Consider the following 27,093-nt stretch of genomic DNA (forward strand, 5'->3'; position numbering starts at 1 on the left):
CTTTTGTGAAGGTTGTTATGTTTGCGTCTCATCCTTTTCTTTGAATAGTATAGATGTGTTATATGAAAAATACAAATTATTTTTGTATTAAAAATGAACACTTTTTTAAACTAAGACCTCAGGGTTAAGTTCTGAGATTTTATCCTTAATGGCATCACACAAAATTAACTTCTTAATAATTAAGAAATAGTGCTGCCAACTTGGCTCAATTTTAAAGTATACTTTTGCCTGGTAATTAAGCTACTTTTCATCATTAATTCATAGTACTTTCAAATGATGCCCTAATGTCATGCAGTTTTTTCAAAGAAGTGTAAGATAAATGTAGAAAATTATTTTAAAACTAAAGTGATACCCACCAGATGGTGCTATTTTACTTGTTTTGTTTGTGCAAGTAGAGAAGATGAATGAGTACAGAACTTTTAAAATGTGTATGGAAGATCTTCTGAGATTTCTAAGGCATAATATTTTGGGGCTATAGGAGCTCTGGAAAATATTCAAATGTACTTATATTGAGTACTAAATTTTATTTTAAAGGTAGAAATTATTTCCAGAGACACTTCTATTTAGTCCAAAATTAAGTAGATATTTCTGAGTTTTGACATAATGTAAATCCTACTATTTTAATTCCACATGTATGAAAAACGGAGTTATTTCTAAAAGGAATTATGTATTACTAAAATTTATGATTTCGTTTTCTTATATTTTCAAGTAAACAATATTATGGAATTACACAGTTATTTAGAAATTAAGGGAAACATTTTAATTATTTTAGGTTTTCTTGAATATTTCCCAAATAAAGGAGAGACTATTAGTCTTAAGTTCATTATTTTTACAAAAGAAAAGGGTGATCCTTCTAAGTTAAGTTATATATTAGGGAGAAAGTAGTATGTGGTATACTGTTCATTTAGATGCTGAAATTGAATGACTGTTAAAAATAGCTAGTTAAAAATGGCTAGCTAATGAAATATACTTTTCAGTGAAGTATGAAAGATTCAGCCAGTATTTCTAGGATTTTAATTTACTTACTTAAAAATTTTGTTTATTTATTTATTTTTGGAAGAGAGAGAGTGTGCACACGAGAGAGCATGCACACACTTGAGTGGGATTGGGGCAGAGTGAGACAGAGAAAATCCCAAGCAGGCTCCATGCTCATATGGTGCTCCATCTCATGACCCTGAGATCATGACCTAAGCTTAATCAAGAGTCCGATGCTTAACTGACTGAGCCACCCAAGCACCCCTTAATTTACTTACTTTTTTTAATCTTATTATCAGTTGCTTTTATTTGTGTCTGGCCATGAGATTAAAGCATGAAAGTATGTAGGTGCTATTATAACTGTTTCCCAAAGTCATTGTTGATAATACCAATGACTTTTTTGGAATGTGTGAAATTAGAAATTGAAGTTGCTTTTATTTCTTTTTAATAATTTTTTACTTTTTTTTTTTTTTTTTTTTGATAGAGAGTCAGAGCGTGAGTGAGGCAGGTTCAGAGAGAGAGAGATAGGGAGCCACTGAATTCAAAGCAGGCTCCAGGCTCTGAGCTGTCAGTACAGAGCCTGGTGTGGGGCTCTAACTCATAAATGGCAAGATCATGATCTCACTGAAGTTGGAAGTCGGAAGCTCAACCGACTGAGCCACCCAGGCACTGTGAGTTGCTTTTATTTCTTAATTTGATTTTTTCCTTCTGGAAAGGTACGTGTGTTACTTTGAATTTAGTGAATGAAACATATCACTATAGGCTGGTAAATATAGATAGATTTTCTTATGTTCCTAGACTTTGTGAATGAGTAGTTTAATCATAATTATATTAACATCATCTTCATAATATCCTTAAGATTATGAAACACTATTGTTTTATCTTATAGCACTTGTTTTTATTCTTCTTTGTATTATAGTTTTGGAATCCTTCAGATCTCTTCTGTAAGAGGATAAATTTCTTCCTCCTTTAGTTTTCCTCATGCCACTTACAATTCTTTACATATAGTAGATGATCTGTATATATTTGTTATATAGAGTAATTTTGGGGCACCTGGCTGATTCATTTGGTAGAGCATATGATTCTTGATCATGGGGTAATGAGTGTCAAGTCCCATGTTTGGTGGAGAGATTACCTAAATAAATAAATAATTTAAAAATGAGTGATTTTGTTATGCCAAGTATTGTTAGGAGTATTGTAATACAAAGGGAATTATTTAGATAGCTTTTCCTCCTTGTAGGAATTTCCATAGTAACAAAGAGTATTCTATATTCTGTTGTTTTTGTCTTATACTTCTTTTTTGAGATGGCTTTTTAAAAATAATTTTATTTTATTCATTTTTTAATGTTTATTTATTTTTGAGAGAGAGAATGTGCACATGTGTGTGAGCAGGGAAGGGGCATAGAGAAAGGAAGAGAGAGAATCCCCATCAGGCTCCACGCTGTCAGCATGAAGCCCAATGCGTGGCTTGATCTCATGAACTGCAAAATCATAACCTGAGCAGAAATCAAGAGTCAGATGCTTAGTGAGCTGAGCCAGGAGGGTGTCCTGAGATGGCTTTTTACAGTTGGTTTAAAACAGATCATCTCACTGAAATATCTTAGAATCATAATAGTGAAGAATTCTATCATAGTGAAGTTAGGCGTGTTTTCATGAAAAAATTAAAAATCTTGTCATGAGTCTGGTTTCATGTGGATCTTGAGAATTACAGATGATCTAGTATGATACAGGGCTTTTGTGGGGAGGTTTCCTAAGACCTTTCTATGGGGTCCATGAAGACAGAACTATTTTCAAAATGAAACTTATACATTGCCTTTTCCATTTTCATTTTTTCACGAGTGTTAGTTTTTCAGAGGTTCCATGATATGTGATATTGACCAAATGCATAAGCATATGAGAATCTAGGTATCTTCTACTATTAATTATAAAACAATGTTGCTCTTCTTACTAAATTTTTTAAAATTGGAAAGGTATTTTTCATAAAATGTTATTTATATTGACATTGAATGGTTCTGTTATTTAAAAAATTAATGAAAATTTTGAAGTTTTGTTTTAATTTTAATATGGTCACCAGGGATAGATATAAAAGCTATTTGAAGTACTAAGTACTTTCTTTAAGCATAAAAAGGTCCTGAAATCAAAGCATATGAGATCTACTGATTCTAATTCTTTATTTTCATTTTACCAATGAGGGTACTCTGAGGCTCATAGGGGTTAAATGGTTTAGTCAAGTATACTCAGCCATTTTTAGCATAGCTGATATTTCCATCACTGACTCTTGACTCCTTTGACTTATTTTAAGTGTTTTATAATTTAGATATTCTCCAGCCTTACACCAACTCTGAGCTCCTTAAACTGTTTTTTAGTGTGGTATTTTAACCAACTTAAGTGCATGAGCACATTGGGAACATTGACCTGATTCTTCACCTACAATATAATGGTGTCCCTTGTTGGTTTTTTTTTTTTTTTTTGCAAAAAAATGTAGTATAACCTTGCTATAAAGTGTGAACTTTCTAGCAGGAAAAGGGAATTGATACATGAAATAGTGTAGCCTTAGTGTAAAAAAAAAAGTTGAGGGCAAAGAGGTAGCATTTCATATTTTAGAGACTCTTTTACTATCTTCTTTCCCTCTCACTCCCCTTCTTCATCAACAATAAGACATTAGATACAAGCTTCCCTAGATATTTGTGGCCATCCACTCATAGAAGAACAAAGTATTCTATCCTTAGGTTTCAAAAATTAAGAGGGTAGGGGCGCCTGGGTGGCTCAGTCGGTTAAGCGTCCGGCTTTGGCTCAGATCATGATCTCACAGTTTGTGAGTTTGAGCCCTGCATCAGGCTCTGTGCTGACAGGTAGCTCAGAGCCTGGAGCCTGCTTCGGATTCTGTGTCTCCCTGCCTCTCTGACCTTCTCCTGCTCGTGCTATCTCTCTCTGTTGCTCAAAAATAAATAAAAACCATTAAAAAAATTAAGAGGGTAATAATTCTGTATTGCTCTTTTGTTAGCTGCTTATTATTTCTCATGTTGAAACTCATGATTGAGAGGGTAGATTCTAAAACATTCCCCCCCCCCTTTTTTTAATGTTGAAGGAATTTAGAATCTTGTCATGAAGATGGGTTGAAAACCCTAAGTTAAAACTTAGAAGAAAGAAAAGCAGGACATATATGATAAGCCTCCTTCTTCATTTGAACAATCTTCTTTATGTGGAAATGAGATTAGATATATTGGTTTATTTGTGAAACCTCAAGGATAGAACAACCAATTAGTGGGTGGTATAGACTGAATCATTTTAGCTCAATAAAGGAAAACTTTCTAGTAGTAAAGAAATGTAAAAAATAGAATAAGCTTGTTTTGGAGTTAATGAATTCCCTCTCTCAGGAAGTGTTAAAGTATAGACCGGATTACTTGATAGGAATTATTTGGTTGGTACATGAATCAAGAAGGTATAGTTAATTGAGTTAAATGACCTTTTAAGATTCTTTCTGTTTTTATATGCTTGGATATACTTGTTGAAAATAACTTTTAATTATAAGAATTTTATTTATTTAATTTTTAAATAAGAGTTAATTTTACAAGGACAATTGGTTTAGTAGATATATTCCACCCTTATATCAACTAGTCAATAGACCTGAAGACTTTATGGATCTGTGGTCTTGCCATGAGCATTAAAATTGATTTTCTTAAGAGTGTGTGTTTTATTTATTCCTTTCATTGCAAGCCATTTGAAGAGATGATTGATTAGTAGGAAAAATTTAGAAGAGGGAAGGATGATAAACATTAGAAAGGAAGATAAAAACCATTGAAGATATACATTGATTTATATTTTGGGGTTTATTTTATTTTCTAATTTGCTTATGATCATAGATATTTTCTGCCTCTTGTTAGCACTCTTTTCTCTTTCTTTTCCATATATTCCAAACTATTCATAACCAATATTTGTGTGGAATTCTCCTCATTGTTGGTGGTTTTATAAGTAGTAGAATTCCTTGTAATATAATCACTAAAATAATGACTGCATTAAAATATGTTGTATAACTTCCTAATTTAGCAGAATATTTTGGGAGAAGAGGAGAAAAGAGTCTACCCTAATGTTTTTAACTTTTTCTTGGGTTACGAGAGGGAAATAAATATTCTTATTAGTACTGGAAGTAGATGGATAATTGGAATATATTTGGCTTTATTTTCATTTGGGAATAGGTATTTGTATTTCTGTGTCTAAGCACATATCTTTATATATCACTTATATTCTTAAAACTCCCAAAAAGAATTTGAGATCTTCTAATGTCTCATTGTGTATACACACATACACACACTGACTTTTATTTGTTAATCAAACATTTATTGAAGGCCTGGCATAGGATTTAAGTTGAATTAGCTATAGGGTTCAGATAGGAAATGAGTGAGTGAAATGGATCAGTTTGAAGCAATAGATATTGATTGATACATTATAACCTCTTTCAAAGATCCATGGCACTGTAGAATCTTGCCTTCGGTTAATCAGTGTAAATAAGATTGCTGTATGTGATATTTAAATAGTTAAGAAATTAGACCAGAACTGAAAGAAAGGATTTCCTGGTTAATCTGTGGCCATTAGACAAATTAATGAATTCTGCAGGTATGGTGAAGTTTTATTTATTAACTAATTCATTTTTTTATTTAATTAGTATTTATTAATCTTAGGTATGTGTAAAGTTTCACTGTAGACATTGGATATAGAGCATCAGACATTTTTCCTTCAGGTAGAGTTCATAGTCTAAGAGAAGACAGACTAGAGTATTAAATTTTTTATTTAATAACTAATTCTAGTAAAAGCTTACAACATGAAGTCTAATAAGTTGAGTTCTTATTCTGATACTTTTTATTTATTCATTCAGTTAACATTAGTAATAAATGTTTATTATATATACCAGAAATGTAGAAATTAGTAAGATATAACCTTGCCTTAAAAATTCATTCTCTTCAGGGGCGCCTGAGTGGCTCAATTGGTTGAGCGTCTGACTTTGGCTTAGGGCATGATCTCATGATTCATGGGTTTGTGCCCCACATCAGGCTTTGTGGTGATAGTTCAGAGCCTGGAACCTGCTTCAGATTCTGTGTCTCCCTCTTTCTCTGCCTCTCTCTCTCTTTTAAAATAATACATAAACATTAAAAAGTACATTCTCTTCAGGATTATTAAACAGGCAATAGCTAGCTATCATACAGTGTGATAACTACAGACATTAAAATTATGTGTAAAATCCTACAAGAGGAGTAGATTCTTCTAGCTGTGCGGGATACAAGAAGCTAAGTCAAAGAGCTCATATTTGAGCTGGGATTTGAAGATGGAATAGAAATTGGTTGGGAACAGAGGACTCAACATGAGCAAAGTATTAGTTAACCTATGTTAATAGGTTCTGCCTGAACTTATTAAAGATTCTGCATGAACACATAGAATAGAGTGATCTGCATGAACACATAGAAATATGAGTGAGTAAAGTGTATTTGGAGAATGATGAAGTATTGTTTAGTTTGGTTAAAACTCTGGGTATGTCATGGAAGGTGTGAAAGAAAAGAAGCTACACATGTAGGTTGGGGCCAAATTGGGAGAGGTCTTATATACTGGCCTAGTTTTTAGGTTTTCATATGAGAAGTATTTGGGACCTATGGAAGGAAGGTTTTTAAGCAAGCAAACATGCTTAGTTTGCATTTTACAAAGACAAGTTGATAGAAAATAGGATGAGGTAGAAATTGAGGTGGGAGGCACATATACTAATTTGAAAATTCTTCATAATAGAAATGAATAATTTAATGAGGATCTGTCACAGGGAGGTGACTTTACAACACGGGATGGATTCAAAATATTCAGAGGTTTGAGTTGATGAGATTTAGTGACTGATCACTGAGGGAGAGGGCATCCAGGAAGATTTAAAATTTTTGTCTTTGGCACCTGTGTAGAAAAATAGTGGTGCTATTATCTTTGGAAGTAAAAGTAATATGAATTGAGAGAAGTTATGAATTTGGTTTTGTAATGTTGTGTTTGGAGGAATAAAGCTAAAGGAATGTTGGAGGTACTAAGTTGCAGGTGGAGAAAATGCCTATTCAAGGGAAGAGAATAATTAGGAGAGAGGTAGTAGCTGTTAGGTATGTCTCAGCCTGCTATTTTTAGAATATGAGAGGTGGAATTATTTTCTGGTTTGGAAATAAGCAATGTTTTAGTTATCTCAAATTCTAATTTAGTAGTGCAAAATCACAATTTTTGTATATTATAGACTAATAATATTGGTTAAAACTTATTGAGTGCTTGCTATAACACTTAGCTAAAATGCTAAAGATTTTTCATTCATCAGCCTTTAATTCTCATAGAAGTGTGAGTTAAATACTACTACTATCTGGACTTTCAGAAGGTTAGCTTGACCAAGATTTTATAAAAATAAGTGGCTGAATGGGTATTCCAACAAATCTTAGTCTGACTTTACAGCTAAGGCTCTTAACTGCTATGCTATTTGTATGTCTCTTAGAACATGAGAGCTGAAACAGATCCAAAGACATCTAGCCCGGCCTTATAATTAAATATATGTCATAGCTGAAATCTGTCATTTTAGTTAAGATTAGCTTTCCAGTTTACTTAATAAAAAGCTTACCCACAGGGGCCCTTGGGTGGCTCAGTCGGTTAAGTGTCTGACTTTGGCTTAGGTCATGATCTCTATACTTTGTAGGTTCGAGCTGCGTGTTGGGCTCTGTGCTGATGACAACTCAGAGCCTGGAGCCTGCTTCAGATTTGTGTCTCCCACTCTCTCTGCCCCTCCCCCACTCGCTCTCTGTCTCTGTCTCTCAAAATAAAATAAAGATGTAAAAAAAAATTTTTAAACAAACAAAAAAAGCTTACGCACCAACCATTCATTGCTCCTGTTGTCCTTGTGGCAGATTTTTCTCTGTGTGTGTGTGTGTGTGTGTGTGTAGTGTGGATAGGCTGACCTCTGTCATGTGAATTGAATAAGTTATTATCAGTCTAAGCCAATCATGTTTGTCTCGTTTTTTGTGCTAGTTAGTTAAGAGATGGGCATGTCACTTCTATCTGGCCAGTGAGACATGAGGGGAGACTTGATGAGGAGTTTCTAGGTAAGGTCCTCAATCTCCTATTTCTGGATGTTACCTATCTAGGTGGGTGCTTGGAATTGTGAGAGCTACTTTGTAACCATATGAGGCCTAGTTGGTATAAAATCAAAACATTATATTAGCAGAGTGAAAAGATGGCGAGAACCTGGATCCTTAGTGATTTTTTTTGAGCTGCTAAATTACCCAATCCTAAAGCTACCCTATGTCTTCTGTGAAATTGGAGAACATATATTAGGCCATTTTGAATTGTTTTTTTTTTTTCTTATTTACCAATGAAGAAACTGAACTTGGGTCTAAAGTATCTATCCTTCACTTGAAGTATAAAAAAGCCATTGTAGGGGTGCTGGGGTGGCTCAGTCTGTTAAGCTTCCTATTTTGACTAAGGTCGTGATCTTGGGTTTTGTGAGTTCAAGTCCTGCATCAGGCTCTGTGCTGACAGCTCAGAACCTGGACCCTGCTTTCATTCTGTATCCCTTATTCTCTTTCTGCGGCTCTCTCTCTCTCTCTCAAAAATAAATAAAGATTAAAAAAAAAAGTGCCATTGTTAGGCTTGCCATTACTATTAAGGTAAACTTGAAACAAGAACAGTTTTTGTGTCAATTTTGTGTCAGTTTTAGTGTGTACCCCTAATCTTATTGGGGCAGAAGCTAGAAATACTCATGTTCTAGAAATTAGATGTTATATGTTAAAGTAGCAAAGTGTCATTGAGGAAATAAGATTGATTATTTTGATAACAGTATATGGGTAAAAGGAATAGGAAACTGATCTTAAAATTAGGGTAGGAAGTAGTTATGGATTTAATTTTTAGTTAGTTAACAAGTTTCAGGGCTTCTCTCATAGACCCTTCCAAGGCACTGAGAGGATCCCAAACAATATGGTTACATAGCTATATTGTAGGGGGATAACATTTTCAAAAGTTACATATTTTAACCAGTTAAATTGCTGTTTATTTTCGTCTTGACTTGTAGGTGGCATTAGAGTGGTCAGAGGCATTTTTGGGTTATGGTGTAGTATAGTAGGGGATACATTTAGATGGAGCAGATGGTTTACTACCAAGATATTATAAAGATCTTACTAGCCATTCTGGCATAGGTATGACTCCTAGTAATATTCTTACTGTCCACTGTGCTAATGGCTTTTTGATATATAGATGCAAGGCCAGAAGTCTTAGAGCAATCTAAACATGTTCCTTGAGCCTGGTAGGAAGAAGAGGAAGGGAAACATGGCTTAAAGGTAGTCTGGAAAATTTTTCTAAATCTTAGAATTCATATAGGAAAGAAACTTAATGGGAGTTTTCCTGAATCTGACTAATTCTAAGTGTGTATGACTTTATCAGTAATAACTTGTAAAGCTGATAAAAACTTTTCTAAACTATCAATAGTAAAACCTGAATCAAACACATTAGCAGAAACACTGATTATCTTTTTGTTTTCTTAATATTATAAAATTTTTATATGAAAAGGAAATCAAGAGTGGCTCAGTCAGCTAAACATCTGACTTGATTTTGGCTCAGGTCATGATGTCACGGTTCATGAGATTGAGCCCCATGTCAGGTTTTATGCTAACTGTGCAGAGTCTGCTTGGGATTCTCTCTCTTCCTCTCTTCTCTGCCTTTCTTTCTCTCTCTTTCAAAATAAATAAAATAAACATTTAAAAACTGCCAGTCATCCTGGAATTTATGATGTTAGTGGTATTTTGTTAAAGATTTTAATTTATACTAGCAAACTGAATCCAACAATACATTAAAAGAATTACCCCAAGATTAAGTGGGATTTATTCCTCAGCTGCAGAGGTGGTTCAATATCCAGAAATCATTCAATGTGATTTATCACAATGTGATGTATCACATAAATAAAATAAAGGATAAGAAACACATGATCCTCTCAATAGATGTAGAAAATGCATTTGACAAAATACAGCATCTTTTCTTGGTAAAAACTCTCAAGAAAGTAGGGATACAAGGAATATACCTCAAGATCATAGAGGCCATGTATGAAAGACCCAGAGTCAATATCTTCAATGGGGAAAAACTGAGAACTTTCTCCTAAGGTCAAGAATATGACAAGGATGTCCACTGTTGTTTAACATACTATTGGAAGTCCTGGCCTCAGCAGTCAGTCAACAGAAAGAAATAGAAAGCATCCAAATCATCAAGGAGGAAGTCAGACTTTCACTCTTTGCAGATAACATGATACTCTATGTGGAAAACCCAAAAGACTCCACAAAAATCTACTACAACTGATCCATGAATTCAACAAAGTCACAACATATAAAACCAACATACAGAAATCAGTTGCATTTCTGTACACCAAAAATGAAGCAGCAGAAAGAGAAATCATGGAATTTATCCCATTTACAATTGTACTGAATACCGTGATACCTAGGAATAAATCTAACCAGAGAGGTAAAAGATCTGTGTGTTGATAACTATAGAAAGCTTGTGAAAGAAACAGAAGAAGAAACAAAGAAATGACAAAACAGTCCATACTCATGTATTGGAAGACCAAATATTGTTAAAATATTGTTATTATCCCAAGCAGTCTACACCTTCAGTGTAATCCCTATCAAAATAACACAAATATTCCTCACAGAGTTGAAATAAACATTTCTTTTTATTTTTTTAATTATTTTTTTTAGTGTTTTATTTATTTTTGATACAGAGAGAGACAGAGCATGAGAGGGGGAGGGGCAGAGAGAGAAGGAGACACAGAATCTGAAACAGGCTCCAGGCTCTGAGCTGGCTGTCAGCACACAGCCTGATGCGGGGCTTGAACCCACGAACGTGAGATCTGACCTGAGCTGAAGTCGGAGGCTTAACCGACTGAGCCACCAGGCGCCCCGAAATAAACATTTCTAAAAATTTGTATAGAACCAGAAAAGACCCTGAATAGCCAAAGTAATGTTGAAAAAGAAAACCAAAACTAGAGGCATCACAATTCGGGACTTCAGGCTGTAATCATCAAGACAATATGGTACTGGCAGAAAAACAGGTACATAGATCAATAGGACAGAATAGAGAACCCGGAAATGGACCCACAAACGTATGGCCAACTTCGACAAAGCAGGAAAGAATATCCAATGGAATAAAGACAGTCTCTTCAGCACATCATGTTGGGAAAACTGGACAGTGACATGCAGAAGAATGAACTTGGACCACTTCCTTACACCATACCTCAAAATAAACTCAAAATGGATGAAAGACCTAAATTCAAGACAGGAAGCCATCAAATCCTGGAGGAAAAAACCGGCAACAACCTCTTTAACCTCAGCTGCAACAACTTCTTACTTACTTGACAGGTCTCCAGCAAGGGAAACAAAAGCAAAAATGAACTATTGGGACCTTATCAAGATAAAAAGCTTCTGCACTCAAAGGAAACAACCAGCAAAACTAAAAGGCAACCAATGGAATGAGAGAAGATGTTTGCAAATGACATATCTGATAAAGGGTTATTATCTAAAATCTATAAACTTATCAAACTCAGCACCCCAAAACAAATGATCCAGTGAAGAATTAGGCAGAAGACATGAATAGACATTTTTCCAAAGTAGACATCCAGATGGCTAACAGACACATGGAAAGTTGCTCAACATTACTCATCATCTGGGAAATACAAATCAAAACCACAATGAGATAACACCTCACACCCATCAGAATGGCTAAAATTAACAACTCACGCAATAGCAGATGTTGGTGAGGATGCAGAGAAAGGGGAACTCTTTTACACTGTTCTTGGGAATGCAAACTGGTGCAGCCACTCTGGACAACAGCATGGAGGTTCCTCAAAAAACTAAAACTAGATCTACCCTATGATCCAGCAATTGCACTACTAGGTATATATTCAAAGAATACAAAACTGCTGATTTGAAGAGGCACATGGACCACAATGATTATAGTAGCACTATCAATAATAGCCAAAGTATGGGAAGAGCCCAAACGTCTATCAGTTGATGAATGGATGAAGAAGATGTGATACACACACACACACACACACAATGGAATATTACTCAGTGACCAAAAAGAGTGAAATCCTACCATTTGCAACAACATGGATGGAACTAAAGTATATTATGCTAGAAATAAGTCTGCAAAGTTAAGTATCGTATAATTTACTCATGTGGAATTTAAGAAACAAAACAGATGGACCTAGGGGAAGGGAAGGAAAAATAAGATAAAAACAGAGGGAGGCAAACCATAAGAGCTTCTTAAATACCAAGAACAAATTGAGGGTTGCTGGTGGGGTGTTGGGGGAGGAGATAGGCTGAATGGGTGATGGGCATTAAAGAGAGCCCTTGTTGGGATGAGCACTGAATGTTATATGTAAGTAGTGAATCACTAAATTCTACTCCTGAAACCATTGTTACACTATATGTTAACTAACTTGGATTTAAACAATAAAAAAATTAAATAGAAATTTGTAATTTAATGTGAATTATTTTCATATTTCAAATAAATGCATACTTCACATGTAATTTGTATCCTTTTCCTTAAAGAGAGTTCCCCAAGTTGTATAAGGTGCTGGTCCATACAACCTGGATCTACTCCTCAAAGGAAACACAAGCTAAGATTAATTTTGTGGGGGTACCTTGTTGTCTCAGAGTTGGTTAAGCATCTGACTCTTGATATTGGCTCAGGTCATGATCTCACAGTTCATGAGATGGAGCCCTGTATAGGGTTTTGCACTGGCAGTGTGGAGTCTGCTTGAGATTCTCTCCCTCCTTTCTCTCTGCCCCTCTCCTGCTCATGCAACCCCCCCTCCTCTCTCTCTCTCAAAATAAGATTTGTTTTGTGTAAGTGTTGAAATAGGTATGTCAAGTGACAGTTAAGAGAATCCCATGTTTCCGTATTATGATAGAGGATAAAAGTAAAAATTTAGAAATGAACAGAAGGACTTGGGGTAAAGTAGAATGTAGCTGTTTAAACATCTACAGTGGGTTAGAGATAATATCTTCCCTTAAGTTTTATCAGATTCTTTCTATTACATGGCTGTGGCAGCCTTGATGATATTTTCTTCATTAATGTTCTACAGAAATTAGAATGGGAGAGATTTGATGAGGGGAAAGAAGGCCTCTACTGTGTGCCAGCTAATGAAGAACAGATAGAATCACCCTCTGTTGTATAATAAAGAATTTGGTTTTTACCCTGAGTTCCTGGTACAGAGCAACTAAAACCCATCGAATTTCCCAAGTGACAGAGTATCTTTGTTATTTATGAGCTACTAGGATCAGTGTGCTATCACTGTCATTATGTTAATGAAGTGACTCATGGTGGGCCCCTAGATCACTTCTGGAGGGGAGCTGGTCACCCAGGAAGATCCAGTCATGTGATCGTTTAGAGGGATGGGACTTTGATCTAGCCCACCTCTAGGAAGGGGGTTTGTAGATTGAATTCATTCATGTGGCCAGTGATTCAATCATTGTAATGAAATCCCAGTAAAAACTCTGGACAGTGAAGCTTAGTGAAACTTCCTTGTTAATAAACAAAATACTTGCCAGAAATGTGTTGCACTTTGATTCCATGAGGGGAGGGCATGGAAGGTCTATGTTTGGGACTCTTCTAGACCTCACCTGTTTTGTCTCCTCATTTGGTTGTTCTTGAGTTATATTATTTACAATAAAACTGTAATTGTAAATACAGTTGACCCTTGACTGACATGGGGTTTAGGGGTGCCAATTGCCCATGCAGTTTAAAATCCACATATAATTTTTGACTACCCCAAAACTTAACTACTAATAGCTGACTATTGTTGATTAACACATATTTTGTATGCCATTTGTACTATATACTATATTCTTACAATAAAGTAAGCCAGAGAAATGAAAATGCTATTAAAACTATATAAAGGGGAAAATACAGAACTGTAAAAAATCCACTTGTAAGTGGACCTGTACAGTTCAAACCTGTGTTGTTCAAAGGTCAAACTACATAGCACTTTCCTTGGTTACATGAGTCATTCTAGTAAATTATTGAGCCTGTGGGAGGGTAATAGAAAACCCCAAATTTGTATGTAGTCAGAAGTGTGGGTGGTCTGATGTGAGGGAATCATGCTGTGAACTGTGTCCATTAATTTGTGGGGTCTGTGCTAACTCTGGGGGATTAGTACCAGAATTGAATTTCAGTACACTGGTTGAGGCTGAAAGAGAATACCTCCAGAAAGACAGATTCTAAAATTAATTACCAAAATACTGAATACAATTTAGGACTTGGTAGTTTGTAGCACTCAACAAAATACATGAAAAATTTCACACCTGAAGATGTTCAACTTCATTCATAGGGATAGAACATTTTAATTTTTGCCCTCTAATGTGTTCCAGTGTTTCATTATCATGAGATGTTAATTACTAATTCACATGTTGTATGAATTAGGATTGAATTTGCATACCAGAAAGTCCAAAATTATAGCAACAGAAACAAGATAGAATCGAACTTTTCTTTCATGTAATAGTGGTCTGTAAGTTGGTAGCCCAGGTTGGCTTGACAGCTTTGCGGTCATCAGGAACTGAGACTGTATCTTTTCTGTACTGGATTCCATTTTTAGGGTTCCCTCATAGTGACTATTATTTTAAGACATGTAGGTCTTATATTAGGTCTTGCCCTTAGTCTATAAAACAGACCCAGTCCCTGACCTCATGGAGTTTTTATTGTGTGAAGAAGCACCCAGTAAAACAATGTAGTAGGCTTCAAATAAGTGGTTTCTCCTGGGGAAGGACAGAGGTGATTTCTGAATAGGATAGATTAGTAGCAACAGTAATGATAATTATGAGGATATAATCAGAAAACTGTGAGTGAATTTACTTTAATCTGTTAACCTTAAAATAAAACTGCCAGCTATTTTCCCAGCAAAAGTGGGTGTGTTTCAGCATAGTAGAGAATTGCAATTAGGGACGAGCAAGCTGTGACAAAACCATAGGCAAGTTCAGAAAATAAAGGAGAGTTATGCTCTTTTACAGGAGAAAGGGGAAGTTAGGAAGACTTTTATAAACAAAGAATCCATTGGCGAAGTATAGTGACTTTCATTGGCTGAGTTGTGACATTCTCTCATTGGCTGGGCTATTGCCTGGAGAGGAGGAAAACCTTTCTTCCTCCTGCTGGGTTAGTTAGTAAAGAAGTAGCTAAAGTAGTATGGATTTGCAAGGTTCATCTCTTCCTGTTGGGTCTGTAGTTGATCACCAGTGGTAGGATGTGAGAGCTCCTCATCTGTACTCTTGGCTCCATTTTAATGAGGTTTCCCTTTATGAATTTTCACAAAGTAAATGGTAAGGTGATCATATAGTATGCTAAAGGAAATAATAAAAGAATCTGTACAAGGTACAGAGGTAGGGGCGCTTGGGTGCCTTAGCTAGTTAAGTTTCTGGCTCTTGATTTCAGCTCAGGTCATGATCTCATATGGTTTGTGGGTTCAAACCCTGCACTGGGCTCTCCCTCCCACTTACTGCACTGCCTCCAGGGCAGAGATATTATCTTCAAGTAGTTCCATTTCAAAAACTTCATTCGGACCTTTGGCTTCATGATGAGGGTGGCCCTGCAGGCTGAGAAACTGATGACCATCCCGAATAGTTTAATATGTACAATGAGGTCTCTATCACTCTGAGAGCCTATGAGTGTGCAGGCCTTTTAGAATGGGACATAAACCTGGCTCTATCGAACAAGTAGTGGTGTCCATGACATAGGCCTTGCCCTTCCTTTTTGAAATCTTCAAGGGAAGGAAGGGACTGAATTAGGAACTGAGGAGCCAAAATTGCCAAGTGGACCCCACTGCCTCCGTTTAGAAGAAGGTCCTTGCTGTGTTAAGAGGAGATGCCAGCCTCACTGCCGACTACTCTTTATTCTTGGAGCTAATTGAGGACGATCTTCCCTTTCTGTAGGACTTCCCAACAACAGTAATGGTCTTCTTGCCTTGCTGTGTCTTGCTCCTTTTCTAATTCATTTTCCAAGAAGCTGTGTCTCAGATGCACGGTCTTATCTTAGAAACCAGGACCCTAAAGTCAACCCCCTAGTATGTGAAAGAAACACGTGTGCTTTTATACCTCAAATAAAACTATTGTTTTACTTGGAAAGAAAAAAATGTAGAATTCAGCACTTACTTGATCCTTATCGAAACTATGCAGGCTATAGGTCAGCCTTCTGGGTTAAAAGTGAATGTTTTTCTGTTTCTAGAACTATCACTCTTCGGGCCTAAATATATAAAGAACCACTGTAATTTTTAAATATTTAAAAGCATTATTTTCCTTTAAAAATCTGAGCTTTGGGGTCATTTGTTCCACTTAAGTCTGTTGCATCATTTTACAAATTTTATTTTATTTACTTGTTTTTTTTAAGGATTTTAATTTTAAGTAATCTCTACACCCAACATGGGGCTCAAACTCACAATGCCAAGATCAAGAGTTGCATACTCAAAAAAAAAATTGCATGCTCTACTGACAGCTTCCCCCTTTTTTCCCTAAAATTTATTTTAAGTGCGTTTATACAGAACATGTATGTGAAAGTTTTGTTACATCTTTGAAAAATCTAATATAACTAATAAAATTACTAATATAGGGGTGTCTGAGTGGCTCAGTTGGTTAAGTAAACAACTCTTATCTCAGCTTAGGCTTTAATCTCAGGGTTGTGAATTTAATCCCCATACTGGGCTCCACGCTAGGCGTGAAGCCTACTTAAACGAATGAATGAATGAATGAGTGAATTAATTAATAAATAACAAAATAATAAACTCTTAACAGCTATTTTTTCTGAAGGCTGTAATTTCAGTAAACTCAGTCTATTTCCTATTTTTTAGTTATTCACCCTTTTTTGGTTTATGCTCCTTATGAAAGATCAACGTGATTTGTAAATATATAGAAAGCAAAGTTCCTCACATATGTTTTCCAGCAATCCAGCATTTTCCTTAAAGAGTATTTGATAGGGGTGCATGTGTGGCTCAGTCGATTGAGCATCCAACTTTGGCTCAGGTCATGACCTCATGGTTCATGGGTTCAAGCTTTGCATCAGGCTCTGTGCTTATAGCTAACTCAGAGTCTGGAGCCTGTCTTCAGATTCTGTCTCTTCCTCTCTCTGTGTCCCTCCCCTGCTTGCACTGTCTCTCTCTCCCTCTTTCTCTCAAAAAATAAATAAAATATTAAAAAAATTTTTTTTAATAATAGTATTGGATGTAAACAAAAGAATATGTATCATGTTTTGAAGCATACCAATGAAATTAAACCTCATGAACCTATCACCCAATTGAAGAAATATGATGTTATTAATAGCTTTGAGACTCCTTTTTTACTCTGCCTAGAGTCATTCTCCCAAATCCCCCACAAAAGGAAGTAACCACCCTCTTGAATATAGGTTTGATTTTTTAAAATATAATTAATTTTCTTTATATTTTAACTATGATATGTATTCCTGAACAGTAGGTCTTTTAGTTTTATTTTTAACCTGTATAAAATTAATAAATTTTGGTATATCTCTGTGATTTATCCTTGATATATATAGCTATAGTTCATTGATTTTCGTTGTTCAATAATTAGTATTCCACTGCATGAATATATATCATTGTATTTAATTGTTTGTTTATTTATAATTTATTTATTTTGAAAGAGAGAGAGTAAGAGAACCCCAAGCAAGTCCCACACTGTCAGTGCAGAGCCCTGTGTGCAACTCAGTCTCATGAACGGAGAGATCATGACTTGAGCTGAAACCAAGAGTTGGATAGCTGACTGAGCCACCCTGGTACCCCTCATTTTATTTTTCCATTCACTGTTGACGGACAGTTATATCATTTCCAGTTGTGATTATGAGCATTCTTATATGTGCCTCTTGTACATATGCAAGAATATATTTAAGGTAGTGATTATCAAAATATTGTCTACTGCAACTCACAGCAAGAAATACATTTTACATTGAAGTGGATATATAGACACACATATACATATACATGTTCCTCTGATTGAAATTCACATGTCAGGAAATAGTCCTTTTACTAAACATAATAAGATAGAAATGTAAGAAAGTTAATAACAAATACAGTTCAACAGTCTCTAAAATGAGCAATACAAACATGAATATTTAGAAATGTTTTGGAAATATTTATACAATTTTGGACATTTTTATGAAGTATATTCTTGCCTACTCATAAATTCATTTTAGTTCATAGCCTACAAGAATAATGCCATATGTTTATTTGGTACACTGTTGAGCCTGTTGCTTTCCTATGTTTTTCATTAAGTCACAGTTAAAATCCTGTTTATACTAGTAGGTTGTTGCCTATGGTAATATACTCTTTTTATTTAGCAATAGAGATTTTTAAATCTTAAATAATTCATTCTGTTTGGGCATTAAATTTAATATTATTATTGATTCACAGTATAAAACTGGATCTTTTATCCAAATGTTTTCTTCAATGTTTCACATTTCTCTTTCAGAAATTAATTGTGAAGTGTTTTACAAAGGGAAGTTATATGTTGTATTTATCATTTAGTTCAAACCTACATTTATTAATAATGTTCTCTTCATTAAGCTTGGGAACATAGAGTAACTAGAGTTTTTAATTTTGTCTTATTTACTATAATGATGTCTTTTGATATCCTTGGGTATTGATGTATTAAAATAAATCATTATTACTTACAATTTCACATTTATTTCTTTTAGAGTGTTTAAAATAATCAATTAAATATGCCTATTTTATCCCCCAATTTTTCAATATTTGCCAGTTGAGATTTTTATTCACTTGAATATAAAAGTATCTTATTTCTGTATTTCATACCATCTCCTCTGGTTAGCATTTTTTTTTCTCAACAACCAATAAATGTACTTCAGTATTGTATTCTAAGTGGGTATTGTTAGTTCTAGTCTTTGAAGAAAATACTTCAGAAAGTCAGCTATTCAGTGAGCTTCTTTTCACTATATTAACAGCTTTTATTACATTTTACCCATGAGATTTGGTAGAATTTCTGTGCTAATGCTTTATTATATAAAACAGTGATACTAACCAACTGTTTTAGTAACCTCCTAATTTTTAATAACGATTCTGCTCTTTTCCAAAATATATTTGCTGCTCTATCCCTTATAATTCTGGTAAATTTTTTAGTTGAATTTATATTGATCAGCAGTGTACTTCATGATTCTATAAATATATGTAAGCCAATTATATGAGAGGTTAAATTTTCTACAGTCAGAAAAACATATTAAATGGTCTTCCCACATGTATCTGACATAAATTGAAAAGTTCCTGTCAAGTTAGGTTATCAAATTTACACCAGGTTAAAATGAGAAATAAATACTTTCTTGTTATTTCTACAGTAGTACAGATTTCATGTAATAGTATATCACCAAATGATACAGCTTTTAATTAATCAGATTTTTATTATTAAAACAAATGTGCCTTTAAAAAATACATTCTCTGCACAATACTAAATGCGGAAAAAATGTTCAGTGGCTATGTGAGTCACTTTCTTTTGCCAATGTGTTAGGCAACTAAATGGTGATAACAAGAATGACTAAGTATTAGGCTGATAACTTTGCCTTTTTTCTTTCTCTGAAAATATTTCAGGAATGTAGAGCATGCTGTTTTTCCAAGTGTCTTGTTACTTTTAAAGATTCTAATCTTTCATTTATAAGATGTCATTACAAAAAATACTTGGTTTATAATTTTTTTTTTTTGTGCAGCATTTTCAGTGTTTATCCCTTCAGCTCCAGCAATTAAATTTGAGCATGCTTTCATATATTTTACTTACTCATTTGCTTCTAAAAATAAAGCCATCTATTTTAATGTCAACTTGCTCTTGTTTAGTTAAGGTCTTTAATATGAACTTGGATGATGTTCTTTTATAATATACTTAAAAAAAGACTTTAAAGCTAAACATAATTGACACTCATATGGTCAATGGATGATATTTGTTACAAATGTTTTCATAACTATAGTGAATTATGTTAATATAAAATTGCATTGTGAAGCCTTAACCCTCCTATTACAAGTGATGGTAAAGTGAACTGTTAAAAAATTAGGTGAGACATCAGTGAGCAAAATATTGAAGTGACCTATTGTTTTTAAAAAATTTTTTAGCTTTATTTTTGAGAGAGAGAGAGAGAGACAGAGAGAGAGGGACAGAATGTGAACAGAGGAGAGGCAGAGAGAGAGGGAGACACAGAATCAGAAGCAGGCTCCAGGTTCTGAGCTGTCAGCACAGAGCCTGATGTGGGGCTCGAACTCATGAAAGCAAATTCATGACCTGAGCCAAAGTCAGATGCCTAACTGACTGAGCCACCCAGGTGCCCCTCAACTGACCTATTTTTGTCTGATACTGATGACAGTGTCTCGGCTGACCCTTAGTTAATGCCATCTCTAGAACCTCTATGCTTGGCATTCAGTAAATGCTAGTTAAATAAATTAAAGGCTGGGGAACAGATGAAGGAAAAATGAACTGTCACATAACTTTAAGTTAATTTTATCAGAATTGCCACCAACAAACTGACTCTTATGTAAACTAGCATTTACCTACTAAAAGGAACTCATTGAGCAAACTTATTTTTGCAACTACATCTTTATGAACTGATAGGATAGTTATTCTTCATCAAAACACGTTGCTTCCCTTAAAGATCATTCATTTGAGACTATGGGCTTTTAGTTATTTTTCCAGACATTTATTTGTTGATTCTCCAGTAAATGTCAGGTGCTAGGGATTCAGAGGTAAACATGACAGTGTCTGTTTTTAAGGACTTCATAATCTAGTGTTTAGCCAATGAACAATCGTAGTGGAGATGTGGAATCAGTGTTGAGGGAGTACAGAACTGGGTGTTGGGGTCAGAGTTAGGTGGAGCTTCACTGTGGAGATGGCCTAAGCTTTGTTGAAGGAAGAGTAAGATTTCTTCAAGTGGAGGTGGCTGAGAAAGCATTCTCCCATGGGCAGCATGTAAAAAGATTTAGTACAGCATATTTATTAGATTTGTCTTCCTGGAGCATTCTGTATATTGTACCGAATATTCTGAGAAGACAGAAAAACAGGCTGGGTTCATTTCATGGAGGGTGATGCTAAGAAGATCAGAGGATTTTAAGTAGGTGGTCTGTTCAAATTTGCAGGTTTGAAAGTGTGGTTGATATTACCCTGGTTATACTTTTGACAGATTTGGCAAGAACAGATGGTTGTGATATAATAGTGAAGTAATACAAAAAGGAATTTGGAATGCTATTTGTATTCAAAGTCCTTTATGAACATTATCTAATCTATCTTCATAACTGACTTCTTGCAATTTATGTCTTAGAGAAATTTTTTTTCAAGTTTTTATTTAAATTCCAGTTATCACACAGTGTAATATTTGTTTCAGGTGTAGAATTGAGTGATTCATCACTTCTATACAACACCCAGTGCTCATCCCAAGAGAAAATTTTTTTCTTTTTAATTTTAGGGGGGTGTGGCTGGCTTAGTTTGTGGAGCATTGTGCATCTTGACATTGTAAATTGGTGTCCTGCGTTGGGTATAGAGATTACTTAAAAATAAAACATTAAATTTTTTTAAAATATTTAAACTTTTTCAGGGTTTTACTTTCTCAGTTAATTGGGTAATGAATTTTGAACAGAAGTGAAATTGTTTGTCTGGGTCAGAGCATTTAATGACCAGTGCAAGACTGTACAGAGTTTTCTTTCCATCTGCTCTGATGACTGGTAGAATTCGAGATGATGACTGCTCCATCATCTCGGGTATTAATGAAAAGACATGGAGTAGAACCCTTAGATGACCCATGGGCATCTAGTGTAAATAAGAAAAAGACCTTATTGTTTAAGCCACTGAGATTTTTTTTACCTGATAAATATCACCTGAACCATACCTGACCTGTCTTCGTTGATATGACCTGCATATTAAAAGTCTTAGCTTAGAAATCAAGTTATTTTGGAAGGAGTCAATGTAGAAGTATAAAAATTATAGAAAATTTTTACTTAATTTGATTTTGAGATATTGAAAGTACAATAGTTCCTGTATATAGTAACATAGTGAGATAAGTTATTGCAAGTATCTATAAGAAGGTCATTTTGAAAGAGATTAAAATTACCTTTAATTTGTTGATATAAATACAATGTGATATGAATCCATTCCAAAACTGGATAAAAATTGAAAATCACTGCAATTGTATGGGTCCCTGAATTTAATTTAATCCTGATATTATTTTACAGTAAGTATTTACATGGTAAGAAGCCTAAGTGGTTCATTTCCACTTTGATATTCACAGTTCCAAAATAATCTATGTGTACATTGTTGATAAGGAGTGTGGTGATACTACTGTTTACTTAAAAATATGAATTACTAAAGCAATTCGAAATTTATTTATATCAGTTAAGTGTTGTGGGTAATCATCATTATCCAGTATCATTAGAATAATCATCTACATCAATATAAGTACCTTAATCTTTCTATAAGATATTCTTCTGATGTTTCAATTATTATCTTAACTATGAGTAATAAGTAAAAACTCATACTACAGATATACAAATCAATATACGCTTAAGATAGTTATCATTTACTGATAGTAAATTAGATTTCCACACTAAATGATTTCTGTTTATCTAGGCAATAAATTTAAACTATAGAAAAAATGCAGTGTAACTTGTACTGTAAATAAACTATTAGCAGTGAACATCACAGTGAGAGTTGGTAGTATATGAATTATTCACTGCAAAGTTATTATCTCTGTGTCATTAGCGTGTAAGATAATGAACCTAATTACCATGGCTTTAAACTCAGGGGAGTTAGCAATTTATGTGTGGAACTTTCTGGGTTGTAGTTACCACCCACAAGGGTATTGAGAGAACTGCAGACATTTGTTTTGTTGCTCTTTCTCCTTACTTGCTTCTTTATTGGTAAATCAGTTTTTATTTATTTTTAGGGTAAGACTTATCGGGTTTTTCTCTTGCTTGAATACCTTTTAAAGGAATTAGAAGAAATATTAAGGTATTTTAGTGTGTATTCTTTTTAATTTAATTTAGTATTGTAGGTAGACAAAATATTATTGGTATGCTTTTATTCACTCACGTAAGTTAGCATCACCTATTATAGTAGATTACCATAGATAGTGTAATAACTTGAAAAATCTAAGCTGAAAGGTTAATAATCAATTTTCCACTGTTAAAGGATTTTGGACTAAAATGATTTACTTTCAAAGTACAGGGTATTAGCATGTAGCCCTTACTAATCTATAATATTGTATCTCTGATCTTAATTTAAGGTTTTGATGAACTTCTTCATTCTCTCTCTTAGGGTGTAAATTATCTGTAATAAGCCATCCTAATTAAAGTTGGTAAATCTACAACTGCTTCAATTATACACTAATCAATTATACACTAATTTAATTCTACTTATTCGGATACAGTGCATCATTAATTGGTTTCAGCCTTAATACAACAGATTTAGAAGTGATCAAAATTTGAAGCATTTTATTTAGCTGTGGAAAGTGAAGGATCATAATGTCAAGTAATTTACATATCAACTCTGATAAATTAAGGAATTCATTTTTTTAAAAATGAAGGTGTGTGTCTGCCATTTATGTTCATTGTTGAGTGCTGTGGGATGAGGTGGTGATTGTACAATATCTTTAGGTATTAATAATATAATTTTTATTCTACCTTTTTCCTAAATTTTTACTTTTTTAAAAAGTTACCAAATTTATTTTCTAAAGGTTGCATATATAATGTCATATGGATATATACCTTCTTCATTCATTGCTTTTCAACTTTTTCCTTGTCATGACTCACGTAAAATATTAGTAGTAACATGTAAGCATGTGCTCAAGTATATTTTTTCAGAATTATAAAAGGTGATTAGATATAATTAACTTAAAAATCTTTAGCAAAGTGATCTGTTATTAAGGTTTTATTCTGGTTGAGGTGTGGTGACCTAAGTGTGTTTCAGAATTCTTAGGAATGAGTTATGAACTCAATGTGATAATATTTCTCAAATAACTGCTCATTGTATTAAATGGTTCAGATTAAATTTCATTATTCATTCTTCCTCTGCACATTCATATTATTGGGAATACTCCTTGCCCTGCTGAGCTTTCTTCCCAATAAAATAGTATTCCTTTGTTAACCTGTCTTGTATTTCTTTTCTTTTTCAGAAGGTACTTAAACATTTTTTTTTAATGTTTTTTATTTATTTTTGAGAGACAGAGCAAGCAGGGGAAGGTCAGAGAGAAAGGGAGGTACGGAATCTGAAGCAGGCTCCAGGCTCTGAGCTAGCTGTCAGCACAGAATCCGTCGTGGGGCTTGAACCCACAAACCATGAGATCATGAACTGCGCCGAAGTCAGATGCTCAACCGACTGAGCTGCCCAGGCGCCCCATGAAGGATTTTTTTTTTTTTAGTTTATCTATTTTTGAGAGAGAGAGGGGGGGGGGAGGGAGAGGGAGAGGGAGAGGGAGAGACACCCCCCCTCCACATACACAGAGTGAACTGGGGTGGGGCAGAGAAAGACTGACAACGTGGAGCTTGACATGGGGCTTGATCCCACAACTGTGACATCATGACCTGAGCCAAAATCAAGAGTCAGACACTTTGAGTAACATAAGCGCCCCTTGAATTTCGTTATAAGAATATTCTACATGGAGTTTTTCTAGATTGTGAAGACTATGTTAAATTCATTTCACTCTTTTGAGAAAGTTATTCTTGATAACAAGTTTTGGGGAACCCCATGGACTTTTGATCCATTATATCTCAGGGCTACCATATAAAAACTCAAAGGTGATATATGTATATCATTAGAAATCAAATAGAATAGATGTATAATGAAAAACAAAAGAAATCCTGCTCCATGTGTCCCAGCCACTCCCCTAAGGCAGTCACTTTTAACTAACTCTGTTTTGAGTGCTTATTGTGGTTATTTCTACCTATAGTAGGATTATATAATACTTCTTGATATTTCTGCTTTGCTGTGTTCCTTTTTTATTAGGTGAGTCTTCATCTCATGCCATTTTTACTTTTTCTTTACCCTGTTTCTATCATTGTTTCAGTGCCTAAATTGCTTATTTTACATGTCCAGATAAAATATTTCATGTTTTATTAACTGTTTTGCCAGTTTTCTGTCTCTCAGAGTCTTTCAATTTTAACATCATCAAAGTTGACTCTACTAGGAACTTTTTTTCCATGCAGCCCCAAAGGGGCCTAAGAATTTTTTTAATTTAATTTTTAATTTTTTTTTATTTTTGAGAGATAGAGAGAGACAGCACGAGCAGGGGAGGGTCAGAGAGGGAGGGAGACACAGAATCCGAGGCAGCTCCAGGCTCTGAGCTAGCTGTCAGCACAGAGCCTGACATGGGGCTTGAACCCATGAACTGTGAGATCATGACCTGAGCCGAAGCCAGACACTTAACTGACTGAGCCACCCAGGCACCCCAGAATTTTTTAAATTAAAGTAGTTCTTGCATATGGGTAAAAAACTGATTATTGCCAAAAGGTTTACAATAAAATACAGCAGTCTCCTGCCCTCATGTTAGTGAGCCCTCCTATTCAGCAATAGACCCCTACGGCTAAAATCAGAAATAGACAAGAATGCTTAACTCGTGCTCTAACTAAAACTCTTGTCCTTATTTCTTGCCACATTTTCTTGAGGCAGGTGTTTTGCAATGACTGGAACATTCCAACCACCAGAAAAGCTCAATAGCAACAGAATGCCTAAAAGACCATACCCTGCATATCCTCTTCCCTATCCATGGTCTTGGGCTGAACATATACCAACCCCCACCCAGGATTATGTGCCCTCTACCTCTCCTTATAAAACTCTAGGTGCTTCATTTTGCCATCAGAGAGGTTAAGCTGTTAAGGCTTGAGAGTGCTGGCACCTGAAATAAATTTCTCCCTTTCTCTTTTACAAACTCTTGTGTCTTGAGTTATTGGCTTCCCTTGAAATGAGTGTCTCCTTTGTTTGGCAACAGTATTGGCAAACCGAGCCAGGAGCTGTGCTATTGATTTGTCCAGCCCCCCTTGAGATTCCCCAGGATAGAGCTGTTGGCCATGCTAGCATTTTAGGGCTTTTCTGGCTTTACCTGATTTAGCAGCTGTGATAGATCATTCAGTAACACTCTCAGTTCTCTAGAAACAACCACTTTTAATACTATTAGGTTATTCCTTCTGATATTATTCCTTAATAATAAGCATATTAGCTTATGTCTAATAATATGCTTATTCAGCTTTCCTTGACGAACCAATTTTAGACATTATCTGTTTACCTTTTTGTGGTGATTTGGTTTCAGATCATATTGTATACCTACCCCTGCTAAAGTTTTAGGAAGTTATATAATAATTTTGGTTAAATCTATAAATAATCTATATGCAACATTTACATTATAATGACCATGTAAGTATTGAATAACATAATGCATTATATTACATTTACTTATATAAATGCCTTTTTTTGTCCTTTTCCCCATCCCATATTATTTGTCTTGCTTATTCATTTGCTTAGTTTGCTGTGGGCTAAATTACTACTTTTTCTCTTTGTTTCAGCAACTCTCTCAGGCATCACTCATTAATTTTTTTCAAGTGCTTAAATATAGGTCCCAAAGCTCCATTAATATTTTCCGTCAACTTCTTTCCTCACCGTCGATTCTGCTTCAGTTAGGTTTTGTTTTTGTTTTTTTACTCTCCATAGCTCTCTGATCACACTTCCTTTTGTTGCTGTTTTGTTGGATAAATTGCTTTTTGGTTTTTTTTCTCTTAGTAGTTTATTCCCTCATTTTGCTGAAGCATATCATCCTCCAATATTGCTGAAAAGAGAAAAGGCCGAAAATAAAACTTTTGAGTGCTTGCAAGCATATAAAATGTCTTTAGTGTACCTTCATATTAGATTGGTATTTCAACTAGGTATAGAATTGTCGGTTGCAAATGATTTTCTCCTAGAAATTTGAAGGTCTTTCTCCATTAGTAACCAGTAATGCCCATGAGAAGACTAATTTCTGAGCCATTATATATGATCTGTTTTTTGCCTTTGGAATCTCTTACATAGAATCTTTTTTTCCCTTGGTATTTTAAGATATCTTTATGTGAGTTTTCTTAGTATAGCTCTT

At 34.7% G+C, this 27,093-nt stretch overlaps 1 protein-coding gene and 1 pseudogene across 3 annotated transcripts in view; both read left to right on the forward strand.

The window, feature by feature from the left end:
• The window catches only part of ADK (adenosine kinase), a 521,042-nt gene that overhangs the window by 87,908 nt on the left and 406,041 nt on the right, over positions 1-27,093 (forward strand). The gene's annotated exons all lie outside the window — the stretch shown is intronic.
• LOC115285568 lies at positions 15,575-15,737 on the forward strand (annotated as a pseudogene).

The sequence above is a fragment of the Suricata suricatta genome, chromosome 2, assembly GCF_006229205.1.
Source record: "Suricata suricatta isolate VVHF042 chromosome 2, meerkat_22Aug2017_6uvM2_HiC, whole genome shotgun sequence".
NCBI classification, from domain to species: Eukaryota; Metazoa; Chordata; class Mammalia; order Carnivora; family Herpestidae; genus Suricata; species Suricata suricatta.